General features: G+C 45.6%; 1 protein-coding gene across 2 annotated transcripts in view; it reads left to right on the top strand.

The window, feature by feature from the left end:
* The first annotated feature begins 13,495 nt into the window (after positions 1-13,495).
* Positions 13,496-26,162, top strand: part of DZIP1L (DAZ interacting zinc finger protein 1 like) — a 97,431-nt gene continuing 84,764 nt past the window's right edge. Inside the window, exon 1 of one of the 2 annotated variants that reach the window (XM_077488627.1) lies at positions 13,496-13,643. The gene's annotated coding sequence lies outside the window, so the exon portion shown is untranslated. Of the gene's footprint in view, positions 13,644-25,585; positions 25,679-26,162 lie in introns of those variants that run through there. The other variant, XM_077488628.1, reaches the window with a different exon arrangement.

Raw genomic sequence — 26,162 nt, 5'->3', positions numbered from 1 at the left:
GGCTGCGTTTGATGGCACAGTGGCGGCGTTTGATGGCACAGTGGCTGCGTTTGATGGCGCAATGACTGCATTTGATGGGTACAGTGGCTGAGTTTGATGGCACGGTGGCTGCAATTGATGGGCACAGTGGCTGAGTTTGATGGCACGGTGGCTGCAATTGATGGGCACAGTGGCTGAGTTTGATGGCACGGTGGCTGCAATTGATGGGCACGGTGGCTGCAATTGATGGGCACAGTGGCTGCATTTGATGGGCACGGTGGCTGTGTTTGATGGCACAGTGGCTGCGTTTGATGGCACAGTGGCTGCATTTGATGGCACAGTGGCTGCGTTTGATGGGCACAGTGGCTACGTTTGATGGCGCAGTGACTGCATTTGATGGGCACAGTGGCTGAGTTTGATGGCACGGTGGCTGCAATTGATGGCGCAGTGGCTGCATTTGATGGGCACGGTGGCTGCATTTGATGGGCACAGTGGCTGAGTTTGATGGCACAGTGGCTGCAATTGATGGGCACAGTGGCTGTGTTTGATGGCACGGTGGCTGCTTTTGTTGGCACGGTGGCTGCGTTTGATGTCGCAGTGGCTGCGTTTGATGGGCACAGTGGCTGCGTTTGATGGCACAGTGGATGCGTTTGATGGCACAGTGGCTGTGTTTGATGGCGCAGTGGCTGCATTTGATGGGCACAGTGGCTGCAATTGATGAGCACAGTGGCTGCGTTTGAGGGCACAGTCGCTGCGTTTGAGGGCACAGTGGCTGCGTTTGAGGGCACAGTGGCTGCGTTTGATGGCACAGTGGTTGCGTTTGATGGCACAGTGGCTGCGTTTGATGGCGCAGTGGCTGCATTTGATGGGCACAGTGGCTGAGTTTGATGGGCACAGTGGCTGCAATTGATGGGCACAGTGGCTGCGTTTTGGCACAGTGGCTGCGTTTGAGGGCACAGTGGCTGCGTTTGATGACACAGTGGCTGTGTTTGATGACACAGTGGCTGCGATTACTGGCACGGTGGCTGCTTTTGATGGCACAGTGGCTCCTGTATCATTGTCCGCCCACAGTCTCTGACCATTTCCTGTATCATTATCTGCGCACAGTATCTGACCATCTCCTGCATCTTTGTGGCATGATTGTCTGTCAGCACCCTGTCAGTGGCTCCAACTTTTCATACCGTGTTAGCCAGGTAAGAGTTTGCTTGTTATTACCATAATAAAACCGTCTCCTGTATCATTGTCTCTGCAAGTCTCTGACCGTCTCCTGTATCCTTGTCCACACACAGTCTCTGACCGTCTCCTGTATCCTTGTCCACACACAGTCTCTGACCGTCTCCTGTATCATTGTCCACACACAGTCTCTGACCGTCTCCTGTATCATTGTCCACACACAGTCTCTGACCGTCTCCTGTATCATTGTCCACACACAGTCTCTGACCGTCTCCTGTATCATTGTCCACACACAGTCTCTGGCCATCTCCTTATTCATTGTCCACACACAGTCTCTGACCATCTCCTGATTCATTGTCCACACACAGTCTCTGACCATCTCCTGTATAATTTTCCGCAGTCTATGACCATCTCCTGCATGATTGTCTGTCAGCACCCTGTCAGTGGCTCCAACGTTTGATACCATGTTAGCCAGGTAAGAGTTTGCTTGTCATTACCATAATAAAACCATCTCCTGTATCATTGTCCACAGTCTCTGACCCTTGCCTGTATCATTGTCTGCACAGTCTCTGACCGTCTCCTGTATAATTGTCTGCATAGACTCTGACCATCTCCTGTATCATTGTCCACACACAGTCTCTGACCATCTCCTGTATCATTGTCCACACACAGTCTCTGACCATCTCCTGTATTATTGCCCGTACACAGTCTCTGACCATCTCTTGTATCATGGATGTGAGGTCGGTGACTGTCCTTTAGCTGGATTGGACTGTCTCTTAGCTGGGCTGTCTCTTATCTGGGACTGTCCCTTAGCTGGATTGGATGGGTCGGACTATGTCTATCAGCTGGGTTGGACTATGACTATATCCCTCAGCTGGGACTGCTCCTTAGCTGGATTGGACTTGTTGCATTAAACAGGTTATGTTTTAGAATATGTTGTAAAATTACTTTTTTTTTTGTTTTATACTTTGTTGACAAATTAATTTCACATTTATGAGACAGCACAAAGGATAATGAGTAGGCAGCTGCACAATTTGATCTATATCTGTGTGCGTGTAACATATATACCCACCCACCCTATGTTTAATGATATTTGATTAAAGAATAATTGGCTAGAGAAATTTATAGAAACGGTGAATTCATAGTTCATAGGAATTAAGTTAATATATGCATTCATACAGTTAATTTTTATCATTTTTATAATATTTTTCCCATTATGGGCGTGAGTGGGGCCTCATGTCTAAGTTTTGCCTAAGGCCTCAGAAAGTCTAGAGCCGCCTCTGGGTATGAGCAATTACATGTGATTGGGTACAATTAGCTGAGAGATGGGGCTGCCTACTCTTGGGAACCCCCACTACGGTTCTCGCAGCTAATCGCATTTGCAAGTGTTAATGCACCCTAAAAGTGCATTAACCCTAAGACCTGGTTCACATTTATGCAGTTTTCTTTTGATTCGTATTTTGCGATGCATTTTTGCACGCATGCTTTTGATGTATTTTTTTAAAAAGCTTTGCATTTTTTAGCCTTTTTTTTTGCCCCAATTTGTTGTTAGGCAGATTAAAAAATGCAAATCGTGACAAAAAACGCACTACATTTGCAGCTTCTCCATTTAAGTCTATTGAACCAAATACGCACTGTTTTGCATTTAAAAAAAAGTCCCTGGCCCTTTCCAAAAACACAGCGGCTGAAAAAAAAGCATAGATTTAACGTGTCTTTTTTTTTTTTTTTACCAGTAATATTCCTTTATATTGGCTTTGGACATTTACAAATGCAGCAATTTAGAATTTTGATGTAAGGTTTAGCTCTGGGAAACCGTTTTTGAAACATAAAAAGTACATTTTATATGCAACTGTATAGATCAGACCAAAATGAGCAGGAAAGAGGGACAGAGGGACTTTGTTCCAAATCAGGGACAGTCCTTTGAAATCAGGGACAGTCCTTTGAAATCAGGGACAGTCCTTTGAAATCAGGGACAATTGGGATCTATGGGTTTGCCAGGAAAAGAAGCACTTCTAGCAGACGCAGAAATTTGGTATGCTCTATGGAAGATGGTTCCCCTCAGTGGCATCACTATGGGGGTGCAGCACACGCCGGGTGACACCCGCCAGAGGGGCGACACTGGGGCCACCTCTACACACTGTACTATACTGCTTGCACTTACAGAGTTGCAGCGGAGCAGTGTGAGAAGGGCACCCAGCCGTGCGGGGGAGGCTGCCGGTGACACTCCCTAGCGCAGCTGAAGAAGGAGAAAGAGGCGAGGACACAGCAGCCCCGGGTGTCTTCATCTCCAGTGACTGAGCACACTGTCACTACAACCTGCCTAATCCACCCTATACTACCTCAACCTGCCACTATATTACCCCAACCTGCCCTATACCACCTCAACCTTCCCTATACCACCCCAACCTGCCCTATACTACCCCAACCTGCCCTATACTACCTTAACCTGCCCTATACCACCTCAACCTGCCCTATACCACTCTAACCTGCCCTATACTACCCCAACCTGCCCTATACCACCCCAACCTGCCCTATACCACCTCAACCTGCCCTATACCACCTCAACCTGCCCTATACTACCCCAACCTGCCCTATACTACCCCAACCTGCCCAATACTACCTTAACCTGCCCTATACTACCTTAACCTGCCCTATACCACCTCAACCTGCCCTATACCATTCTATCCTGCCCTATACTACCCCAACCTGCCCTATACCACCTCAACCTGCCCTATACCACCTCAACCTACCCTATACTACCCCAACCTGCCCTATACTACCCCAATCTGCCCTATACTACCTTAACTTGCCCTATACCACTCTAAAATGCCATAAACCATGCCAACCTTCCCTATACTACCCCAACCTACCTATACCACCTCAACCTGCCCTATACCATCTTAACCTGCCCAATACCACCCTAACCTTCCCTATACCACCCTAACCTGTCCTCTACTACCTCAACCTGACCTATACCACCTCAACCTATCACTATACTACCCCAACCTGCCCTATTCTACCCCAACCTGCCCTATTCTACCCCAACCTGCCTTATACCACCCAACCTGCCTTATACCACCCCAGCCTGCCTTACACCACCTTAACCTGCCACTATAACACCCTATATTACCCAATCTGCCACTATACCACCCTAACCTGCCATATACCACCCCAACCTGCAACTATACCACCCTAGCCTGTCACGATACTAACTTGACCTGCCACTATACCACTCTATACTATAATTTACAGGGGCCAGTTTGAGGTGCACCCTGTGACCGTGTGCTGCCTGCAGGGCGCTGGGCAGCCTAGACAGGAGGGGGCTGACACCATGTTTTACCGCACCAGGTGACACCAACCCTAGTGATGCCACTGGTTCCCCTGGTGGGGCGTAGGTCTTCTGGTGAGCTAGAAGGGTTTTGGTGGATTTGTAGGCAATATTGTAGAATATCTGGTTGGTGGCACATAGTTTTCAATGCCTATGGTACTATGTAAACTATTACAAGACACCTGCCGCCTCCCTCCCTCCACTTGAAGGTTACTTGGACAGCGTCTCCCATGCTAGAACCGCATTTACTTTTTACACTGTGCAGCATATATGTAAAACTAGATTTGAATCCTAAATAAAGGGCATTTAGTTGCCTTTTTTCTTTTTTACTAACCTTTTTATCCTTTGTTGCATCTCAGTGCTACTGATGTCCTGCCACCTCTTTGCACCCACTTCCCATCTACATGCATATACCTCAGAGCTAAATTCATGACATTTCTCGGGGGGGGGGGGGGGGGGGGGCATTCCTAATGGTTACAGTATCAGACTTGCACAATGTGTGCATTTTTACAAGAAAAATTGATATTATTGTCCGCATTTGAATTGTATTTTGCCCTGAAGATATGTATTTGATGTGCAAAAAAATAAATAAAAAATTGCAACAGCTATCATTTTATTCTCCAGGACCTCTGCTTTCAGAAAATACACCACTATTTGGGTTTAAAGTAATTTCTAGCAAATAAAAAATGCTGATTTTAACATGTGTGTGAAAAATTTAAAATTGCCCAAGTAGACAAGTGGTTAATTGTTATCAAAAAACGGCAAAAAAATTGTTTTGGACAACATGTCACATGTCTGGAGTGCATTGTGTTTTGGCTGTGTTTTGATATCAGTTGAAAGTCAATGTGAGAGTTGCTCTTAAACTGGCCATACACTATACAATCTGATTGTACAATCTGCTTTAGCTTTACCATAACTATGTAATATGAGGACAAACCTAAACCATCAATTCAGTAAGCATCAAACCAAGCAGGCCCTAGCACTGCATCATTTATGGTATATTGCAGGGGTCTCCAAACTGTCTAAAAAAATGGCCAGTTTACTTCAGACTTTAGGGGGGCTGGACTGTAGTCATTGGGAGTAGAAAATGTCCCAGCATTGGTTGAAGTAAACAATGTCCCACCTTTGGTGTCATTGAGAGGAACTGTGCCCCATCGTTGGCATCATTGGTGGGAATTGTGCCCCATCATTGGTACCAGTAAGCCCCATTGTTGGTGTGATTGGTAGGAATTGTGCCCCATCATTTGTGTCATTAGACCCCATGGTTGGTGTCAGTGGGAGGAACTGTGCTCCATTGTGGGTGTCATTGGTAGGAATTGTACCCCATCATTGGTATCACTGGGAGGAATCGTGCCTGTCATTGGTATCATTGGGAAGAATTGTGCCCCATCATTCATTGGGTCCCATTGTTGATGTAATTCAGAGGATCTGAACCCCATCATTGGTGTCATTGAGTCCCATTGTTGGTGTCATTCAGAGGATCTGAACCCCATCATTGGTGTCATTGGGTCCCATTGTTGGTGTCATTCAGAGGATCTGAGCCCCATTGTTGGTGTCATTGGGTCCCATTGTTGATGTCATGCAGAGGATCTGAGCCCCATCATTGGTGTCATTGGGTCCCATTGTTGGTGTCATTCAGAGGATCTGAGCCCCATCATTGGTGTCATTGGGTCCCATTGTTGGTGTCATTCAGAGGATCTGAGCCCCATCGTTGTTGTCATTGGGTTCCATTGTTGGTGTCATTCTGAGGATCTGAGCACCATCGTTGGTGTCATTGGGTCCCATTTTTGGTGTCATTCAGAGGATCTGAGCCCCATCGTTGGTGTCATTGGGTCCCATTGTTGGTGTCATTCAGATGATCTGAGCCCTATCATTGGTGTCATTGGGTCCCATTGTTGGTGCCATTCAGAGGATCTGAGCCCCATCATTGGTGTCATTAGGTCCCATTGTTGGTGTCATTCTGAGGATCTGAGCCCCATTGCTGGTGTCACTGGGTCCCATTTTTGGTGTCATTCTGAGGAACTGAGCCCCATCATTGATGTCATTGGGTCCCATTGTTGGTGTCATTTTGAGGATCTGAGCTCCATCATTGGTGTCATTGGTAGGAATTGTTCACCTTCGTTGGTGTCAGTGAATGAAATAGTGCCCCAAGAGCCGGATAAAAGCAAGCACAGCATCCAGTCCCCGGGGCCGCAGTTTGGAGACCACTGGTATAGGGTATGGTAAGCCTATACCTGGCTACACATTATACAATTTTCTTGTCCAACTTTCCTTTGAATTTACCAAAATCTTATAATATGAGGTCAAACCTAAACCCTTTCAAATTGTATGCAATCAGGCAGGCCCTTACACTACATAGTTGAAGAAAATAATATAATGTGTAGCCAGCTTTATGGTCACCCTACACCTTACAATCTGACTGTGCAATCTCTGTACAACCAACTATAGATCAGGCAGGCCCTTATAGTACATCTTTTATGGTAGATCTAAAGGAGATTGTCCAATCGGATTGTATAGTTATCCTAATGCTGGCCATACACTAGCTGATTTTCGCACAAGAATATTTGTATGAACATTTGTACGAAAATGACTTGTACATTTGATAACTGGAAGTAAATGTTGTGTGACAATTTCACTTCCTTTCAAAATTTGAATAGAATCAATGCAACTCCCAAACAATAACCACATACACTGCCCAAAAATCTATATACTCAAAAAAAATTCTATGGTGCTCTTTCAAATTTTCTCATCACCACAGTCGAAAATGAACGTTGATTTGACCCCACTAATGATTAGAATATTTCATGAACGTTCTTAAAATGAAATCCTATACGTGTATGGCCAGCAAAATTTGGGTCACTCTACACCTTACCAGCTGAGTGAATAACCAACTTTAGATCTACCAAAACCGTATAATATGAGGACCAACCTCAACTATCCAATCATTCTATATCCAATCAGGCAGGCCCTTGCACTACATAGTTGTTGATCTAAAGGGAATGGTACAATCAGATTGTAACCTGTGTGGTGAGCTTGAGGTTCCATTCACATTCTGCCCATGATTCCAGAATTGTGGCAAAACGCAGGAGGCATTTGAAATGTCATTATAGCTCAATGGCATCCTAAATGTGTTGCGATTTTAGGGTGTCATTAAAAAATAATGACATTGTAAATGCATCCTGCGTTTTGCCACGATTCTGGATTTGCAGCCAGAATCGTGACGATCCCGGCTGCGATTCAAATCGCCTATGTGTGAATGGAGCTTAACGTACATGGGACACTTTGAAACCTCTCCTGAACGATTTAATAGACAGATAGTAACAGACATTTAAAAATGTCAGTTTTGCTGCATTTGCGTTTAGAAGCGTTTTTTTTTCTGTAAATAGTCAAAAATGAAAAACGCCTGTAGACTAAATGGAACTAAACGCGAGTTACTGCGTTTACAAGCTGCTACAGGAATTTGGCATTTCAAATGCCTCTGAACATCCGTCCTAAATTTTGTTGCTTTCCAAAAAATGTGTCTAAACTCAGCTGCTTAGAAACGACTTTAAAGGACCCTGTGTACATGTACTGATAAGATAACAGAGGAGAGTTCAGGGGCACCTGAAAAAAATGGCCAACTGCTCCTAAACGTCAATTTACCAACAGCAGTGTACATGAGGTCTTATGCCACGTACACATGATCAGACTATCCAGTAGACTTAGTCTGGGGGACAAACCGCCGGAAAGTCCGCCGGACTTTCCGAATGAGCGGACCTGCCCACACACGACCGGACTTTTCCACCAGACTATGGTGGGAGTTTGCTGTACTTTTGAAATGAACGGACTTGCCCCCACACGGAGGAAAGACCATTCATTTTGAATGCGGCTCCAGGTAGCCGGGACTAGCGAAGGAAGTCAATGTCGCGGCCTTTGGCGGTGAGATTGACACGTCGCTGGCCCCGTCACCTGGTATGGACTTAAAGAGGAAGCCCTACGCCAAAAAAACGGCGTGGGGGTCCCCCCCTAGGTCCATATCAGACCCTTATCCGAGCACGCTACCCGGCCGGTCAGGAAAGGGGGTGGGGACATGCGCCCCCCCGAGCCATAGCAGGCCGCGTGCCCTCAACATGGGGGGGTGCTTTGGGGAAGGGGGAGAACAGAAGGCGGCGAGAAGACAGAAGACCAGGCCACCGCTAGTAAAAGAGCTGGAAGAAGGAGCGGAGGCCCGGCAAGAAGAACTAAAAGAGGGGGACAAGACCCCCAAAGTCGGAAGAAGACCCCCGGACGGCGGCGGCGACAAAGAAGAAAGCCGGGCTCCTCCGCTAGTGAAAGAGCTAGTAAAAGAGCAGAAGATAGAGGAGAGAAGACCCCCAAAGATGGAAGAAGACCACCGGAGCTGTGCAATAAAATCATTTTAAAAACGTGTTATGTTTTATTTTTACACTTTTTTTTCACAGGTGAATGGGTAGGGGTACATGGTACCCCAATATTCATTCAAATAGGGTGGAGGCCAAGATCTTGGGGCCCCCTTATTAAAGGGGCTCCCGGATTCCAATAAGCCCCCCGCCCGCAGACCCCGACAACCAACTGCCAGGGTTGTCGGTTGTCGGGAAGAGGCCCTTGTCCTCATCAACATGGGAACAAGGTGCTTTGGGGTAGGGGGGGCCGCAGGCCCCCCCTTCCCCAAAGCACCCCCCATGTTGAGGGCACGCGGCCTGGTGCGGCTCGGGGGGGGGGGCGCTCGCTCATCCCCACCCCCTTTCCTGACCGGCCAGGTAGCGTGCTCGGATAAGGGTCTGATGTGGACCTGGGGGGGACCCCCACTCCATTTTTTTGGCGTAGGGCTTCCTCTTTAAGTCCATACCAGGCGACGGGGCCAGCGACGTGTCAATCTCGCCGCCAAAGGCAGCGACATTGACCTCCTGCGCTAGTCTCGTCTACCTGGAGCTGCGTTCAAAATGAATGGACTTTTCTCTGTGTGTGGAAAAGTCCATTCATTTCAAAAGTACGGCGGACTAGCACACACACAGCCGGATTGTCCGCCGGACTCGCAGTCCGGTGGACAATTTTTGAGTCAAAACTACTTTCTAAGTCCGCCGGATAGTTTGATCGTGTGTACGCGGCATAAGGGCTCTTTCACGCATGCGCACCGTTCAGGTCCACCTGTCAGTTTTTCAGGCGCACCTGATCGGACGCTCCATGCACCTATATGGAGCAATGAATGACATGTCCACTGACGTCCAATCCGATCCGCTAAATCCTGACAGATGGAAATCCTATTTTCCATCTGTCTGGCGGATCGGATGAAAACAGACATGCAGACAACCACCCTGATTCCACCCCCTGTACAACCCCACAAACAACTACCCTGATTCCACCCAACCTGATTCCACTCCCTGTACAACCCCACAAACAACCACCCTGATTCCATCCCACCTGATTCTACCTTCTGTATAACCTCACCAACAACCACCTGATTCCACCTCCTATACAACCCCACAAACAACCACGCTGTACAACCCCACAAACAACCACCCTGATTCCATCCCCTGTACAACTCCACAAACAACCACCCTGATTACACCCTCTGTACAACCGAACAAACAGCCACCCTGATTCCACCCACTGCACAACCCAACAAACAACCACCCTGATTCCACCCCCTGTACAACCCAACAAAAAATCACCCTGATTCCACCCCCCGCCCCGTACAAGCCCACAAACAACCACCCTGATTCCACCCCACCTGCTTCTACCTCCTTTACAACCACAAACACAGCCACCCTAATTCCTCCTCACCTAATTCCACCCTCTGTGCAACCCTACAAACAACCACCCTGATTCCACCCCCTGTACAATCCAACAAACAACCATCCTGATTCCACTCCCTGTACAACCCAACAAACAACCACCCTGATTCCACCCCCTGTAGAACCCCACAAAAAACCACCCTGATTCCACCCCACCTGATTTTACCTCCTGTACAACACCACAAACAACCACCCTGATTCCACCATCTGTACAACCCAACAAACAACTACCGTGATTCCATCCTACTTGATTCTACCTCCTGTACAACCCCACAAACAACCACCCTGATTCCACCCCACCTAATTCCACCCCCTGTACAACCCCACAAACAACCACCCTGATTCCACCTTACCTGATTCTACCTCCTGTACAACCCCACAAACAACCACCCTGATTCCACCTCATCTGATTCCACATCCCGTACAACCGCACAAACAACCACACTGATTCCACCCCACCGGATTCTACCTTCTGAACAACCTCACCAACAATCACCCTGGTTCCACCCACCTGATTCTACCTCCTGTACAACCCCACAAATAACCACCCTGATTCCACCCCACCCGATTTTACATCCTGTACAACCCTAAAAACAACCACCCTGATTCCACCCTACCTGATTCTACCTCCTGTACAACCCCACAAACAACCACCCTGATTCCACCTCACCTGATTCCACGTCCCGTACAACCGCACAAACAACCACACTGATTCCAACCCACTGGATTCTACCTTCTGAACAACCTCACCAACAACCACCCTGATTCCTCCCACCTGAATCTACCTCCTGTACAACCCCACAAACAACCACCCTGATTCCACCCACCTGATTTTACCTCCTGTACAACCCCACAACCACCTTGATTCCACCCACCTGATTTTACCTCCTATACAACCCCCAAAACAACCACCCTGCTTCCACCCCACCTAATTCCACCCCCTGTACAACCCCACAAAAAATCACCCTGATTCTACCCCCTCTACAACCCCACAAACAACTACCCTGATTCCATTGCCTGTACAACCCCACAAACAACCACCCTGATTCCACTCCACCTGATTCTACCTCCTGTACAACCCCACAAACAACCACCCTGATTCCACCCCACCTAATTCCACCCCCTGTACAACCCCACCAACAACCGCCCTGATTCCACTCACCTGATTCTACTTCCTGTACAACCACCCTGATTCCACCCTACCTGATTCCACCTCCTGTACAACCCCATAAACAACTACCCTGATTCTACCTCCTGTACAACCCCAAAAAACAACCACCCTAATTCCACCTCACCTGATTCCTCCTCCTGTACAACCCCACAAACAACCACCCTGATTCCACCCACCTGATTCTACCTCCTGTACAACCCCACAAACAACCACCCTGATTCCACCCCCTGTACAACCCCACAAACAACAGTCCTGATTCCATTGCCTTTACAACCCCACAAACAACCACCCTGATTCCACTCCAACTGATTTTACTTCCTGTACAACCCCACAAACAACCACCCTGATTCCACTCCACCTGATTCTGCCTCCTGTACAACCCCACAAACAACCACCCTGATTCCACCCCACCTAATTCTACCCCACCTAATTCCACCCCTTGTACAACTCCATAAACTATCACCCTGATTCCACCCCGCCTCCTGTACAACTCCACAAACAACCACCCTGATTCACCCCCACCTGATTGCACCTCCTGTACAACCCCCCAAACAACCACCCTGATTCCACCTTCTGTACAACCCCACAAACAGCCACTCTGATTCCCCCCCCTGTACAACACCATAAACAACCATCCCGATTCCACCCCACCTGATTCTACCTCCTGTACAACCCCACAAACAACCACCCTGATTCCACCCCACCTGATTCTACCTCCTGTACAACCCCACAAACAACCACCCTGATTCCACCCCACCTGATTCCACCCCCTTTACAACCCCACAAACAACCACCCTGATTCTACCTTCTGTATCACCTCACCAACAACCACCCTGATTCCACCCACCTGATTCTACCTCCTGTACAACCCCACAAACAACCACCTTGATTCCACCCACCTGATTTTACCTCCTGTACAACCCCAAAAACAACCACCCATAATCCACCCCATCTTATTCTACCTCCTGTACAACCCCACAAACAACCACCCTGATTTCACCCCCATGTACAACCTCACAAACAACCACCCTGATTCTACCTTGTGTACAACCTCACCAACAACCACCCTGATTCCACCCACCTGATTCTACCTTCTGTACGACCCCACAATCAACCACCCTGATTCCACCCACCTGATTTTACCTCCTGTACAACCCCACAAACAACCACCTTGATTCCACTCGCCTGATTTTACCTCCTGTACAACCCCAAAAACAACCACCCTGATTCCACCCCACCTGATTCTACCTCCCGTACAACCCCGCAAACAACCACCCTGATTCCACCCACCTGATTCTGCCTCCTGTGCAATCCCACAAACAACCACCCTGATTCCACCCACCTGATTCTACCTTATGTACAACCCCAAAAACAACCAACTTGATTCCACCCCTCCTCATTCTACCTACTGTACAACCCCACAAACCACCACCTTGATTCCACCCCCTGAACAATCCCACAAACAATCACCCTGACCCCCCCCCCCCCCCACCTGATTTTACCTTCTGTACAACTTCACCAACAACCACCCTGATTCTACCCACCTGATTTTACCTCCAGTACAACCCCACAAACAACCACCCTGATTCCACCCACCTGATTTTACCTCCTGTACAACCCCACAAACAACCACCTTGATTCCACTCACCTGATTTTACCTCTTGTGCAACCCCAAAACAACGACCCTGATTTCACCCCACCTGATTCAACCCCCTGTACAACCCCACAAACAACCACCCTGATTCCACCCTACCTGATTCTACCTCCTGTACAACCCCACAAACAACCACCCTGATTCCACCCCACCTGATTCTACCTCCTGTACAACCCCACAAACAACCACCCTGATTACACCCCACCATAACCATCTAATCAATCATGGTAGTAAAGAAAACCATGACACTGAAGTGTGAAAAAAAACATACAGGAAAAAAAGGAGGGGGGGGGGGGTGACAAGTCCCATGGGTGTCCCCAGCATGGGGTGTGTATGAAGACAGCAGTGGTTGGCAGCCGTGTACACACATTGGAAGAGAGCTGCACTGTACGCTTGGGGAAAGCAGAGGTTGTTGTACAGGAGGGCGTCGCTTGTTACTCTGGTTACAGCTTGGCGTCCACGAAGAGGATCAGTTACACATTGATGAGGAGGAGGGAAGCCTTAGTGTGATAAGGAGACAGCTACTCCAGTGTTCATGATCAGGAGGTAAGAGAGACCTTTCTTATTATTAATAATATTATTGTTATTATTATTGATAATACAGTATTATTGTTATTATTATTAGTAGTAGTACTATATAACAGTGGGGAGGGGATGACACCACACACACATCTCAGCTCTTCATATTGTTGGAGAAGAGAAACAGAAGATTCTGCAGACCTGATCTGTACATGTATGGGGGATGTAGTGTGTGCTGTGCATTGATGTAAGAACACACGTATTTCTCCTTGCAGGCAGACGGTATACAGTAAGTCCCATACATACAAACCTTCGAGTTGCAAACTTTCAAAGATGCGAACATGTGTTTGCACAATTTTTTCTTCATGCAACCCAGCGGGATGAATGAAACAAAAAACTGACAGATTGGCATACTAATGCCGCGTACACACGGTCGAACTGTTTGACATACTTAGTCCGTCATACAATCCGACGTACAATCCGGCGTACTTTCCACTGAACGGACTTGACCACACACGGATACCCAAACAGTCCGACGAAAGCTTGCGCGATGACGTACAGCACGTACGACGGGACTAGAAATAGGAAGTCCAAGACACAGCAAAGCCCTGTAAATCCTTTCTGGGCATGCGCCATTCTTAGTCCATCGGACTAGCATACTGACGACCGTATTGTCCGCTGAAACCAAAGTACGACGGACAGATTTTTGGAAAAAACGAAATTCTTAGTACTCTGGACTGCACGCTGAAAAAGTCCGCTGAAGCCCACACACGAGCGGATTGTCCGCTGAAATGTGTTTCAACGGACTAAGTACGTCAAACAGTTCGACCGTGTGTACGCGGCATTACACAAGCAATGGTTGTGCAGCAATCTTCCTAGCTGTGCTATTGCATTCTAACAGGGGGACTCCTCCTGCCAGAACACACTGATAGTCTTTGTCTGTAAGCAATGATCTTTGTTGGACTTACCAAAGAACTCCCGGAACGGAACTTGCTCGTTAGTAGGGGATTTGCTGTACCTTGGTCCATTATTATGACGCATTTGAAGGTGTTTATACATATGATTATGTAGGTATCAAATTAATATTACAATTGTACGTTTTTGGTAACAAGGGGCGTTACATAGGCTAATTCTAATCAGGACTCAAAAGAATGTAAACATGTTCTGAAAACATTAGAAGTGCCGTGTGCACCATGCCACTGCAATGGTTGGGTGCCCTCTCCCGGGCTTCCCTTCCTGCCACCGATGTTATCTTCACAGCAGGTGGGAGAAGCTGCAGATCAGGATGGTGATTACGCAGGTTGTTAATATGAAAAGACTCCCATTCTCTGTCTTGATCAGCAGCGTGGCAGTATACTGCAGATTGGGACAAGGAGCAGGCATCTGTTCATATTAATGTAGTGCTGGCTCCTGACGAGCAGGCGCTATGTGTTTTTTCAAAGTAAATTTTCCTGAAACCACAGTTGGGTTTTGGGGCTAATTTTTTTAATTTCTGGTTTCAGTACCAGTCCATCTGGGTTGCACTGGGTTCTCCTTGACCGCAGGTGTCGCTGTTCCCGCCAGCAAGAGTAAGAACGCAGTTTAGCTCGGTATATTGAATGCCACTGTTCTTTCGGAACCAGCCCAGTGGGAGTGTTCTCCTGCTGTGCATTCTGGGAGGGGGTATTTAAGGTACTGAGATCACATGCTTCGGGGTTCTGGAGATTACTTTCTGCCTGTTCGGTTCGGGTGGTTCTCCTGACTAGCCCCATAGCCCTCCTGCCCTGGGGTGCTGAATCATGCATTTTGAGTCTCGGGGCTGGCTAGCCCGAGGCAACGCAACTGCAGGGACAGGCCTGAATGGATTTCGGGGCCTATTGACCCAAAGGTGGTCCAGTGTCATCTTATCTGAAGGGAGAGGCCCAGCAACTGGAAAAACCCCAGGGGAGGACTCTTCAGGAGAAGGCCATGTGCAAGGCTGGCTTCTCTTAAGGAGTCTGGAGGCTTAGTTGAAGGACACAACCTGGATCTACACTCATAGATCGGCTGAGACATACTGGTACCATATGATAGCTCTTTAAGTTTGTCTACGTCCCTCAGTAACGCACAAGTCTGTGGCAGAGACTTTGTCAAACATCCTACGCTCAGGTGTACATCACAAGTCTGTGGCAGAGACTTTACCTAACACCCTACCGGCTGCTAGGCCTAGTGAGAGGAGGTCTATCCGGGGGTTGTAAAAATCCAGTTGTGAAACGGTTGCTATTCTCTGGATGCTCTGGATTTTCCTATAAGAGACTTTCCATTTTTTTGCAGTCTAAAGTACCTTAAAGTGGAGGGCCACCCTGAAAAACAAAAATACATAAAAATTTAGCAAAAAATCAGAAAAAAAATGAGAATTTTTTTTTAAACTTACCAGAAATGCCTGTTGCTAGGCATATTGTCCTAATCTGCCTCTTCCTCCTCCGCGGTGATCTTCTATCTTCTCTCAGAACACAGCACGCCCCATTCACAAAAGCTGTGCGACTCGCGCATGCGCGGTAGGAAACGGGCAGCGAAGCCGCAAGGCTCCACTGCCTGTTTCCCTTAGATGAAATGGCGACGCCGGGACCCGAGAGCCAAGGGACGGGTCAGCCTTGGGGGGCCGACATTGCGGCGCCCTGGACAGGTAAGTCTGCTTATTAAAAGTCAGCAGCTACAGTGTTTGCAGCTGCTGACTTTTTAAAAAAAAAAATGTAAAGCTGGCTCTCCTCTTTAACTTACTCCTAACCCTCTACCCTTCTTTGAGAGACTCTGTTACTGTTTCAAATAAATAACCCAAAAGAAGATTCAGTGTCATTTTCCACATTTCTTTGGGCCATTTACCACAGGAACCCCTAAACGGAGAAGCAGTCAAGAAGCTAACGGTAAGCCCAATAAAACCAGCAGCTCCTTCGGGGGTTAGTGCTACATTAACAAGCCAAGTAATCACCTGACTTGTTTACATGAACATTTATACATGCCCCTCAGTCCTAATCTGTGGCTTGCTGGAGGCCTGGGAGAGGACACCCCAGGATGATTAGTGCCTCTGCCCTGCCAAAGGTACCATAGGACTGTGCAGGAGAATCTTGCATTAAAAGGGGCACTGTGTTGTATAAAGGAGCACTGTGTGGTGTAACGGGGGGTGTAAAAGGGCACTATGTAGTGTAAAGGGGTGTTGCATGGTGTAATAGTGCACTGCGTGGTGCAAAGGGGGTGTAAAGAGGCACTGTGTGGTGTAAAGGGGCACTGTGTGCTCGGGTGCCCCCAGAGCAAGCTGCTTGCTCTGAGGGCACTCAACAGGAGGGAGAGGCCAGAAGAACTAAAGAGGGACCCCAGAAGAGGAGGACCGGGGCTGCTCTGTGCAAAACCAATGCAACAGGGCAGGTAAGTATAAAATGTTGTTATTTTTAATTTAAAAAAAAACAAAAAACGAGACGTTAATATCACTTTAAGACTAAAGTCTGCTTCAGTTCACTTCATTTTTGTGAAAAAGGTAAGCTTACACTTTAAAGTGAAAATATAATGACAGTATATATAGATATTTATACAGATATGAGATAAAATGGTGGACTGGGGGTGGGGGTGTTATAGCTGTATAGACCTCATATCTTTTTCATTATAGTTGGTCAATTTAACTTTTTATAAGAAAAAGATTATGTATTAAAATGGTGAATATAGTGAAATGACTCCTGGAGCTGCTGAGTGATGGAGCCTGTAATGTTATACCATGATCAAGGTTCACCAGGTACCATATGTCTAGCATTCCCAGGGGAGAGCTAGGTAAGTAGGTCACACAGAAGGCTAATGCCGCGTACACAGGACCAGACTTTCTGGCAGACTAGGTCCCACGGTCTTCCCGTTGGACTTTCGGCGGAGTTTCGACGGACTTCCAAACGAACGGTCTTGCCCACACACGAACAGACTAAGTCTGTTCGAAAGTCCGTTAATTTTGAACGTGATGACATAAGACGGGACTAAAAAAGTAAGTTCAATAGCCAGTAGCTTCCCTTGAATCGTATTTGGCCCGTCAGACCAGCATACAGACAAATGGTTTTCCTGATAGGAATTGAGTCTGTCTGACAAATTTGAAACATGTTCTATTTCTAGGTCCGTTGGATTTTTTAAATGAAAAACTATCGGATTAGCCCACACACGATCGGAATGTCAGACAGACTGATTCCATTGGAACTAGTCTGCTGGAAAGTCTGGTCGTGTGTACGAGGCATCACTCATATCAATGTCTATTCACAATTCAAACCAGCAAAACTATCTGGAGAATGTTACTGCATACATGAAGATGTTTTTCTGGCTTATAAATATGCTCTAGCACAATCTCCTGAGTTTTTTTTCCCACCTGAGGAGCAATAGGTGATGCATACAGTCAGCCATAGAATGGATGTACATGTTTGTGCTTGGTTAACCACTTGCGGACCACCAATGTACTGCAGAATGGATGCAGACACCCACTGTGATTGTACACAGCGCAAGTTTGTCAGCAAGTCCCGATCAATGATTCATGGCCAGGACCTACTGATTGGCTGTGTCCAATCACCGCCCAGAACCCTGTGTTGACAATCAGCACAGGGCTCTGTACAGAGGGAAAGATCTCTCCCAACATTTGGGATTATCTTCCACTTTCATTTTTGATGATAATAGTAAACAGGACAAACAGAGAGGGTGAATCTCCCTAATGGGGACACCGCCAGCGATAGTCAAACCAAACTCACCCATTCATCCATATCTTAATGGTTTATTTTGCTGAGATTTTTTTTTTTAAAAACACCCCCTAGCATTTCTAGCTGCAGCCATCTTGGGTAAGAGCAGATGATTTATGTAGCATTTACTCACTGGAATCAATCTGCTCTTAGCTCAGGCATGTAGGCTAGATGGCGTACTTAGCTGAGAAAACCCCCCCTCTTTTCCAGGAGACTCCTGGGATGTATGACATCATTTGCCTAGCCCTAGAAACCAGGAATTAACTGAAGAATCGTAACAAAAAAGTCTGAAACAAGTAAATAGAATATACTTTCCTATCTATTTACTACTGTTAGAAGCTGGTCCACAAGGAGTGCCGCTCCCCCAGCCCACGGCGCCGACCTCGGCTTGCACCATCTGTATGGCCATGCACTGTGCAGGGTACCTAACCAACAGGTTTCTGCCAGGTCTGTCACCCCCTCACAGGCACGTGACCACATCCCGAGGCCCCAATTGGCCAGTTTTATATTCTCCTCAGGGCGCAGAGCACTGCCCAAGCCCTCCCACCCTGCAATCCCAGCAGCTTCTGGCTTCCTGGAAAATCAGTACTCGGAACCAAGACCAGGAGAAGACAGAAGCTGCGGTGTTGGACAGTCCAGGGGAGCCCCGCCGTAGGGTGAGTGCAAATCTGGAGGGGCCTGCCCGCACCCCCCCCCCCACCCCAAAAGGTGAGTGAGAGAGTGAAGTTCCACTTTAAACTTAGAACAGGGCGTCTGTACCACCAGCCGGCAGATATGTGTTTGCTTCTGTTCTCTGCAGGCTCAGTGCAGTAGTGAGCTACATAGACTACTAAAGGCTGCCCTTATGTAAATGTAAACACAAGTAAGGGCAGTTTATAAGCCTAAGGGCTGATTTACAACAGAGAGCAGATTTATCTTTCAGCACATCATTATATTCCGCATTATTTCTCAATACTGCGGCCTGCAATTTGCAGCTAATTGATAAAATAAAGGGTGTGGTATTAAGCTTGTGGTCCTTTACAGAGTTTTCTCTGCTTAACATAGTGGAGTCTTCTGTGAATAGAGTAGAGACAGTCAGGTGACTTTGATAAGTCATGTGACCAGACTCTTCTCCCAGCTTTTTGCATGTACCCCAAACTAGCTCACTAGCACAGGGGAGTATTGCATTCAGCAGACTGAGAGAGGACCATGTAAAGATAGGAGTAATGTGGCGTACACACAAGCGGGATGTCCAACAGAAAAGGCCAGATGGGAGTTTTTCATCATATATTCCAATCGTGTGTATGCCTCATTGGACTTTTTACGTCGAAAATTCTGATGTAAAACATAGAAATGAAACATGTTCTAAATATTTCTGACGGAACCAATTCCTATCCGGAAAACCGATCGTCTGTATGCTGTTCTGACAGGCCAAAAACGATGCACGGTCTAAAGCAAGTACGAGACGAAAGCTATTGGCTACTGGCTATTGAACTTTCTTTTTCTAGTCCCGTCTTATGTGTTGTACGTCCCCGCGTTCTTGACAGTCGTAAATTGGTGTGATCGTGTGTACGCAAGACAGTTTCGGTGGAATTCCGTTGGAACTCCTTCGGAAAAACCTTCAGAGTTTATTCCAACGGGAAAACCGGTCGTGTGTACAGGGTAAGAGTATCCCATAGAGGTCTATGTAGCTGATTAGTACAGGAGCAGCAGAGAGAGGACCAATGCAAAGACAGGAGTGAGGACAGCACATGGAATTATATTCAGGGAACTCAATACTGCAGCAGCTCTCATTCACTTCTGCTACATCTGTATGGCAGCCATTCTTACAAAGCTCTGATGTGTCTAGATATGCAGGGGACAGGGTAGAACAGCACAATAAAGTGGCAAAGCTTTGCTTGTTCAATAGATAGTGTTTAGCTATAGCCGGTGGCAGCTGGTGCTAAACATTTTTTGTGGGGCGGCAAACAAAGCCCCCAGGTCCGCACTCACCCCTCCAGTGGTCACGGCACCGCAGCTTCCTCAGCTTCACCTCCTAGCTAACCTGGTCTTCTTTAGATCTGCCTCCTGTCCTGATTGGCCAGAAACCAATAGTGAAGTGCACACCGAGCATAACCTTTTTCAAGCCAATTAAAGTGGTTGTAAACCCATTACAACCACTTTAACCTACAGGTAAGCCTAGATTAAGGCTTAACTGTAGGTGCAAGAAATATCTCCTAAACCTAAAAGGTTTAGGAGATATTTGCAGAAATAGCAGCACCGAGCGTGCCGTTTCCAATGTCGATCATGCCGTTAGTGACGGCACCAGCGCGCATGAGCGGAAGTGACAACATCGCGGCTCCAGCTAGTCACAGCGCCGGAGCTGCGATACCCAGAAGTCACTCCGGGATAGATGGCGGTGTTGGAGGAGATGAACGAGGGCCGATGTGGGGGCTTCGATCTCAGGTAAATAATTCATAATGAGCTAGTATGCTATGCATACTAGCTCATTATGCCTTTGTCTTGCAGAGTGTATTTTTTATTTTTTTCAGAGGCTTTACTTCCTCTTTAAAGTCTCAGGCTCTAATTATGTACTTGAAAAAAAAAAAAGAGAGACCTTATAGAAAGGCATTAGTCTGGCGCCCCGCATGCAAACTAGGAGGGGCGGCACCCCTGTGCCCCTTATGGGCTGGCTGCCACTGGCAGCAGAAAGGAATTATCTTTTTACCTGTTAGCAACATATGATTTTGAGATTGTATGTGTATTTTGAGACATTTCAATACATCACCATTCAATTTAACCCTTTCTCTAGATTGATCTTATTGAGCACTAGTCAAAGCAACACTGACCATGAAATATTTATATTACAAATAATACAATAGATTATTGTTTTGCAATTATTTTAACGTTTTATTTAGTTGAATTCAATAAGATGTATGACCTTCATTTGTAACATTGTGCAATTGGATGAAGGAAGTCAGATGACTTGAGTTTTATAATTATTTCAGTCTGGTGTTATTTGGACATTCGGTCCTACTGTATTATAAGTCTTGTGCTCATGCTGCCTGGGTACACCTGATGATATTTCAAAAGAATAGCATAAGTGTATAAGTCCCACTTTAAGTATCCCATTTAAATAAACAGCTTTAATCTCACATTAAAGAAGATAAACACATTCATATTCTACACTGATAACCAAATATATTAATAATCAAATATTATAAAGTTTTTAGTTGTTGGACTTTCCATTTGACAGTTTACTAGCAGAGCAGGATTTTCTATCACAGTTGAAGTTTGTGTACTTATAACTGTTGTTATGGCATTTGACTAGCAGTCAAGGTGCAGTACCGCTACTTTTCAACATGTGGTCATTTGTGGTTGTGGGACAATGACATTTGTCCTCTTCATTTAATACAAAGAGCTCTGTGTTTCTGTCAAATTCCTGCATGTTAAACTTTGTTGGCTTAAGATAAAGAAAATTCCGCAACTGTCCTCTGAATCTCCCGAAGTTCCATAAAGAAATTAGCAGACAAGTATTGGGAAAGTGCATATATAAAGCTGGGCTCCAGGTAGCTTAAAAACATAAATTACTGTAGATATGTGTTAAATAAACAGAAAATAAATGTAATTTTAAGTTTAACCACTTCGTATCCAGGCCTAATCCGACACTTCACTCCTACATGTAAAAATCGACTTTTTTTTTGCTAGAAAATTACTTACAATCCCTAAACATATCTTTATTTTTTAGCAGAGGTCCTATCTGATAAAATGGTGGGTGTTGACATTTTTTATGTCACATGGTATTTGCACAGCGTTTTTTTCAAACGCAGTTTTTCTGGAGAAAGAGCACTTTCATTAATTTAAAAAAAAAACACTAAAGTTAGCCGATTTTTTTTTGTATAATGTGAAAGATGATTAGATACCTAACATGTCACTCTTTAAAACCATGTCTGACCGTGGAATGGAAACAAACTTGCCTAATTAAAGAGCCACTTCTGGCTAATTAGCCACTCAGATCACTTCTCTTCTGCCTTAAAAGTGATCGCCAGCTGAAAAGATCCATATTGGGATGATGTCTGTAGGTGCAAGCCTCATCCTGGTATAACTACTAAAACCTGAGGACATCCATGGATGTCCTACAGGTAGCAAGTAGTTCATTTGTGTAAAGCTGGTTATACTTTTAGGCAGTGATGGTTGAATTCCCCTGCCAGGACATTGTATTCTGACAGCTCTACCCACTGCTTTCAGAATACACTGATCAGCAGCTGTAGCCTATCTGGAAACATTTTCCAACATTCTTCCAAATGATCGACTTCTGCCAAGATGAAAAGGCCATACACGGTTTGAAATTCATCCGGTCCCTGCCAGCCAAATTTTGATCGGTCTGTGGTCAGTCTTATAGAGTTCTTTAGTTCAGCCTAAAGTACCCTATGTGATAACATTTTGCTTAGACAAGTTCTCTTTATAGAGACAGGTTCTGTTTAATAAGTCATCAGGGGTCTATTTAACCCTGTTCTGCTTTAATAAAGATTTTTTTTTACAGATTTTTCTATTTCCAAATCCTGTGAATTAGAGCTGCATGATTCTGACCAAAATGAGAATCACAATTTTTTTTTGCTTAGAATAAAAAGATTGTGATTCTCGTGACGTAAAATCTTTCACATTATACAAAAAATAAATAAAAATGGGCTAAATTGACTGGTTAGTATTTTTTTTTTTTAATTCATTAAAGTATTTTTATTTTTTTAAATTGCATTTTTTTATTCCATTGACAAATTGTTACAATGTTTATACTTACGTTCAACTGATAAAGAATGTTTTGATTCTTGGCAGACTGCCCAGTTTTTCTCTTCCTTTCTTTTGAGGACTGTGGCTTCAGAAGAGCAGAGAGAATTCTTTGCATAGAAAGAATTGTGAAACACTTTAGTCAGGATCACGATACCAATTCTTGATGATTAATTGTGCAGCTCTACTGGGTATGCTCCATCTTTAAAACAAAGCAGATTTTGCTAAGGCTACGTTTATATATGTAGCAAGACTGTCTCATTTCTGAAAAGCGTTCTGTGATCAGATCACTTATCAGACATGTTTGACAGGCAGTGAGGAGATGATATGTCGCTTGCTCGCCACCTGTTTTAACCCTGTAAAAGCCATACCACTGGAGTGCAAACATTTGCATTACATACAGTTGCGAGACTGTTTCACTTGGACGGGTCATGTTCAGTAGGGGTACCACACAATAAATAGGGGGAGATTTAGCTATGCTTTGCATTAATTGCATTCCTAGCTGCGGCATGTGAACCTTCTCACTCCTGTTCACTGTCTTGGCTTCCTAAGGTGGGTGGGGAAACCTTGGGAGCTCAGGAAACCGATGGAAGTTGCTTTTCAGGTACAGTTTGGATAAATCGTTACTATCTTGCTGTTTGGCTTGTTCCTTCTTCCTAACTTGTGGGTGATTTAATCGCCATTGGTCTTGAGAGACCGCGGGTTAGGTGTCACATATAGGAACATCAGCACTATTTAAGATCTTATCAGATGGGTGTAATCCCCCAGATATATGAGTATATGTTAATATACTGTTTCCTTGTGCCGTCCACCTGAGCTCCCAGCTTTTGTGTTTTCAATACAGCAAATAGAGGGAGGCATTTCTGTGTATCTGTGAAATCAGTTTCATTACATCCCTCTCTACGGGTGATCTGGCCCTCTACGGACTGGAGTTGGCTGTGGGGCTGATAGGCTATCCAGGAAGATTTTCCAGTGGAATATACCCCCCCCCCCACGCCCCATTTTTGGGGGCTGAGTGAAATGTGTCCCTCCATATTTGATAAATAAATATTTACACCCTTTTTCCTGAAGAAACATGTCGAAAAAAATTGGGACATGATAGAAATATGTATTTGATTTCAGGGCTTCTTTGTCCGTGTTAGGTTGTGTGTATATACCTATGACAACGTCAATGAATAATACTGTAGTCTTTACCTCTTTTATAAAATTTTCTTCAATAAATTATTTATGTATTTTACATAGTAGATTTGAGTTGTCTTTCTAACATTTTGTGCCATTAAAGTCCCATATCTACAAATTTTTCATATTTTATAATTTAGGGATGTTGGTACCATATTATTATTGACTAGTAGGGATGAGCCGAACACACCCCGGTTCGGTTCGCACCAGAACATTCGAACGGACTGAAAATTTGTATGAACTTTAGAACCCTATTAAAGTCTATGGGGCTCGAACGTTCGAAATCAAAAGTGCTAATTTTAAAGGCTAATATGCAAGCTATGCAACAGACAACACCAGCTGGAGACACACAACACCCACTTTAACTCCTGAAGATGGCTGTATTAGAGAACAACAGCAATAAAGGGTAGCTACAGGTATATACTGCACTGGAGGCACACAACACCCACTAACTCCTGCAGATGGCTGTATTAGAGAGCAACAGCAATAAAGGGTAGCTACAGGTGTATACTGCGCTGGAGGCACACAACACCCACTAACTCCTGCAGATGGCTGAGAAAAGAACACACTGTCCCTGCCTATCTAGCTCTTTCCCTGCACGCCAACACACTACACAAGGCCGCCATGCTGGCGGCCTTATATAGTGTGGGGCGTGTACTAAACCCCCTGAGCTATAATTGGCCACAGGCATCCTGCCTGTGGCCAATTATGGCTCTCCTCGCTACGAGCGCTGTGATTGGCCAAGCATGCGGGGTCACAGTGCATGCTTGGCCAATCATGAGTCAGCAATGCACTGTGAGGGCATAGTGCATTGTGGGCCATTCGTGCCACACGAATTTGGTGCAAACGGTCCACAAAGTTCTGAATTCGCCGAACAGACAAACGGCCGATGTTCGAGACGAACATGCGCTCAAATCGAACACCGAGCTAATCACTATTGACTAGTTGGGAGCTGATCTTTATCCATATTTCTGACTTCATTCCTAATGTGAGTGGTAAAAATGCAGCTCAACCACATGTTTTTACTGCCCCGCCCCAACCGCAGATCTAAACAAGCCCTAAAAGCAAAATTTACCAAATCGGATTTCCTTCTCCTTCTCAGTTTCCAGCCTTTTCAAATGAAATGAAAAAAAAAAACACCATACCGGTTAATGCATTGTTCTTTTTTCTGACTACCCTGTCTGCATACAATTTATGTGTCCTAAAAGATGCTGCAAGTAGTAATATCAATAGTGAGCCTGTGTGAGGAGAACAGGAAGAGGCCAGGTCTGGTTACTGAGCAACATTAATACATTAACCAAGGAATGCCAGCCCAGTATAAATTACACAGCCTGGTGCACACAGCCATGGAAGGAGTCACATGTCACCAGCAGTTGTCACCGGAGTATATGGGCAGCTTTGATCATTAAACAGCACATTATACATCAGGTAAGCATTTATCTACCAATATATGGAATGCAAATCACATAGGATGTGCTGATGTAATTAAAATAAGAACAATTTGGGAGGGATGCAATAAGGCATTTGTGACACATTTTTCTGGTGGGCTGTAGCCTTTGCGCCAAATTCATAAAAACTGTCAAACATTTTCATTGTTAGTGCAGATCAATGCGACAAATTCAGGACGTTTGTATTTGCGACACTTTTGCTATCTGGCACTATTGTTAAGACAAATTCACAAAGAAAAACGCCATATTGATGATAAGCAATGTGGATGTAAATAAGGCCTCTGCCATGTTGCAGTAAACTGTTAATTGTGTAACAAATGTAATTAGTGTATCACTTCCTTGAGACAATTCTGCAACAAATGTTGTCTGGAACACGTATTTGATACATTTCCATTACACCTTTAACCTTTCCTAATAGCATATCTGCTGTAAAACTAGTTGTGACAGATTCATGTAACCCTTAC

Source organism: Lithobates pipiens, unplaced genomic scaffold, assembly GCF_037356315.1.
Source record: "Lithobates pipiens isolate NorthernLeopardFrog02 unplaced genomic scaffold, aLitPip1_a1.2 Scaffold_18, whole genome shotgun sequence".
Taxonomy (NCBI): Eukaryota; Metazoa; Chordata; class Amphibia; order Anura; family Ranidae; genus Lithobates; species Lithobates pipiens.
The sequence above is the reverse complement of the archived record's forward strand: the minus strand, read 5'-3'. Positions and strand labels throughout refer to the sequence as shown.